This window comes from Rhincodon typus, unplaced genomic scaffold, assembly GCF_021869965.1.
Source record: "Rhincodon typus isolate 14 unplaced genomic scaffold, sRhiTyp1.1 hic_rhity00001836, whole genome shotgun sequence".
In the NCBI taxonomy this organism is placed as follows: domain Eukaryota; kingdom Metazoa; phylum Chordata; class Chondrichthyes; order Orectolobiformes; family Rhincodontidae; genus Rhincodon; species Rhincodon typus.
In genome coordinates, this window is record NW_025967474.1 from 20,305 (window position 1) to 24,152 (window position 3,848).

A 3,848-nucleotide genomic window follows, 5' to 3' on the forward strand; every position below is an offset into this window, starting at 1 on the left:
ACTCAACAAATTTCATTGTTGCAAGCTGTGGCACATTATGGATATATCTGCAGAGCAAAATCACAAATGCAAGAGTAGTCTCAAAGGAGGTGCTTTGTTTCTACGGTGCTCATCAAATATAAGTGGCCTCATTGATTCAGGGTATGTTTGCAGGATGCAATAAGGATAAAATACTGCAAACTCTTAAAATTTGTAACAAACACAGAATGATGGAAAAACTCAGTAGGTCTGACAGCATCTGTGGAAACAGAAAGAAGGCTGGTGTGGCCTCGATAAGCCGAATGGTCTACCTCCACACTGTAGGGATTCTATGGATTAACATTCGAGTCTAGTATGACTGTTATGCAGAATGTTAAGTACTGTATTTGAAACGTTAACTTTTTTTTCTCTCCAGTGATGCTACGAGACCTGCTGAGTGTCTGCAATATTCTGTTTGTTCCGCAGGATGGAATGTAGATGCGAACTTTCTGTATGATGAAGTAAGTAGTTGGAGAGAGTGGGACATGCACAGCTCTGCTTCGGGAGTGCCTACAACAATGACACGAAGGCCCTTGACATCGATCGTTGCACCTGAGATCCATGACCGGATGGTTGAGAAAAAAGGTAAAATCTCCTGTGGCCTTGGCACCACGATGACCGACAGCAACACTGATAACATTACGTGGCACCTTTATGTGTGGTGCTCAGGACAGAACTTGCATGCCAAAGATTGGCACCTTCAGCCATCAGCAAAGGAACTGTCCATGGAGACACCCGTCTGTACCATTACATGTTGGTGTGCAGTTCATCTATCGACGGAAGGGTGCCCTGTACCTGTTGCACAACACTGCCCTTCCAGACTGATACAACTGGTTCCAGCCCGCCTTGAAGGACATTTGCTCATTGTCATTTTTAACACAAGAACAGGAATCGAATTAGAAACAAACAGCATACGCCAATTAAAGCAGCATTTCGCAACAGCCCGGGAGACATGCATAAACCACATTACATCCCTGGGCGACAGGCAGACCGAGGAGGAGACACGTCGCACGTCGTATCCGGGTTAGCGGATGGGCGTAGCCAAATGTGGGAAACGCGATGGCGTCACAATGAGCGTCTCCTTTTGCGTGTGAGGAGGTGCGGGGCGGGCCATTGTGTCGTAGCAACAATCGGTGCTGTGACAACCAATGGCGGAGGCCAGGAGGTAGCGGCCGCTCAGCGTCTGAAGTTACTCAGTGTGGAGTCGGAGCGGTGCCCGAGGCCGAGCCACTCGCCGTTGCCACAGCGAAGGGGTGGACAGCGGGCCCGCATGAGGGGACTTGTGTGAATCCGTGGGGTCGTTGGCGCGATTAGCCCCTTTCGTTTTCAATAACATTCGGTCTGACAGCGGAGACAGGTAGGATCGTCCCGGTACCGCTGCACAGCGGGGGGGCGGTCTTTGTTGTGAGGCTTGGTCTGGTGTTGTCAACAGACCCTGAGGGTGGGTGGGGGTCTATTCGCGTGTAGGCCCTCTGCGCTCACACACACACACACACCCTCCCTCTCTACCACCAAGACCGGCTTTGACCCGAGTGTGTGTGACAGACTTGGGTTGATCAGATTATAATCGGCAGATGACAGGCCGGGTTGTGTAGCTTTCCTTTAGGAAAAGGAAACATTTATCCATTTGAATGATTCCAGCTGACGGTGCTTTATAAGCTTCGCAATAAAGTTCCCCTTGGAAGTTATTGGGGTACGATTGCAACTCCGTCAGAAATCAAATTGGGAGCACTGCAGAGCTCTTTGGAAATGTCACTCACTTCGTTTTATCCATTGCAGGGCAGTTCATGAAACATGTAATTTCTCTATTTAAGGACCTACCGTGCGTAGATTAATGTTGGAAAATTATACGGCAAGTTTATCCAATGCTTTTCACAGGAAAAGTGCCGATTAAATATCAATTTTCAGGCGACAAATATAACATCTCGCTTTGATTTTTAATTTTTTTACTCAAGACTGAACACCTGGCATGAGCACTTTACCCGATTATCCAAAGGACATGGGTTATTTGTAGATCTTTGCATGGTTATTAAGGAACATGAGTAACATACCTTTGATTTTAGTACTTTAACCTGCAACCATGTGAGGTGACATGACATGACACACCCTGGTCTGGAAACCTACCGTGCTTGCAACTGGTTCCCCTCACTGTTAGATCTGCCCGTACAATGCTTTGACCAATAGTCAGTATCTTGCTGAAAAAAAGCCCTTCCCTCACAATTTATGTAAATCTTTCTCTTAAAAGCTTTTTTAAAAAAAGAAACAAAACCATATTTAGAACATCTATCTGGCTGCTGTTTAGTGGTAGTAATTTTGCTGACTGCTACTAATTCTTCATATAGTTAGAAGTGAACAATGTCACAACATACATTCTCTGCTGAGATGGTAAAAGTTCAAAAAAATTATCAGTGAGGTCTTTGATAACAATGATCATAGCAAGCATGAAATGTTTAATTTTTAAATATCATTCGTGATTGTTCACATGACAAATAGCACATTAGTACATTTCTGCACATTCTAAAATATTCATGAGAAGAAACAGCATGAAAGGGAACTGAATCAACTGTCCTTGATTTTCTTAACATTTGATTGTGGCCAAATATGGTTATTCATCAGTCATGTTGGTTGTAATACCTTTGGAATGATCATGGGGGAATTTAAAGTCTATTCTGTGCACTGTGTAAGTTTGAAATAAGTTCTTGATTAATTGTGTGTTTTGGTGGAATGCTATTGCCCTGAAAATTGAAGGATGCTGTTAAGTGTGCTTAAAAATGCTCGGTGGCTTAATTTAAAATTCTGGCATCAAAGTTGCCAACGCAGATGTTTGTTTCAAACGTTTTCTAGAAGATTTTTAATCTTATGCATGAGCATGAGTTCATAGAGATGAAATTCATCACTGGGGGTCTCTATTCACTGTTTTGAGAGATACAAGGAGTTGTCACTTTAATAAAAACAAAACAATTCACTGTTCATCTTAATGCATTTTTAAGCACATAATAGCCACTGTTTTTGCCTCCTTAACTGATCCTTTCGTTTCAAATGAGTTCATTGTTAATTGAAGCATGTACACAGGTTCAATATAAATTCAAGTCTTTCTGCATGCTGTGACTGTAGTCTGTTTCACGTTATTGAAGGTACTGTCTCTGAATGTTTTCCAGGGAGTCTACAACTTGGTATGATCCAATAACTGAAACAACAAACTCATCCCAGTTCCTCGGATAATATATGCTATTACATTTATCACCAAGCATAATCTTATTTGGTGAATAATAAAACCATGTGGTGTCAGTGAACTGAAAGTAATTGTCAAGAATCTTGTTTGGTTTTTATTATACTGTACCAGATGTTTTTCTCCTGTCTGCAATGGTAGTGTCTGTATTTCCAAACCAGAAGGCCTGAATTCAAGCCCCATCTGCTACTGAGATGTATTATAACGCATCTGAACAGGTTGATTTAAAAATGTCTATTGTAGCAGAATAGATTAATTCACTAAAGTGGTATATCGGTGCTTCTGATATTCTGTGTAAGTTCTTTCAGAAAAGTATACTCGCAGTATGGTGTTTATAATAGGAGGATCTTGGGTAGTTTTCACATAGCTACGAGAATAACAGTTTTTGGTCAGGAAATGGTTTTTGAAAATTTTATGCAAATGGGCTCCCATTGTACTTGAAAATTAGAACATTAATTACACAGGCATTTAACATTGTAACTTTCTAGTAAATCATTTGCTTTTTTTCCCATTGCTATATTGGTAATTTTACCTGCACATAACATTTGCTATGTCTTTAGTGTGAATGTGAATTATAGTTGTATTTTGTCTTATCCTGAAA

At 41.5% G+C, this 3,848-nt stretch overlaps 1 long non-coding RNA gene across 1 annotated transcript; it reads left to right on the forward strand.

Annotated features, from left to right (window-relative positions):
• Window positions 1–1,119: 1,119 nt before the first annotated feature.
• LOC125481351 lies at window positions 1,120–3,317 on the forward strand. The gene is made up of 2 exons (XR_007261302.1): window positions 1,120–1,375; window positions 3,177–3,317. It is a non-coding gene; the product is annotated as an uncharacterized LOC125481351 (long non-coding RNA).
• Window positions 3,318–3,848: the final 531 nt, after the last annotated feature.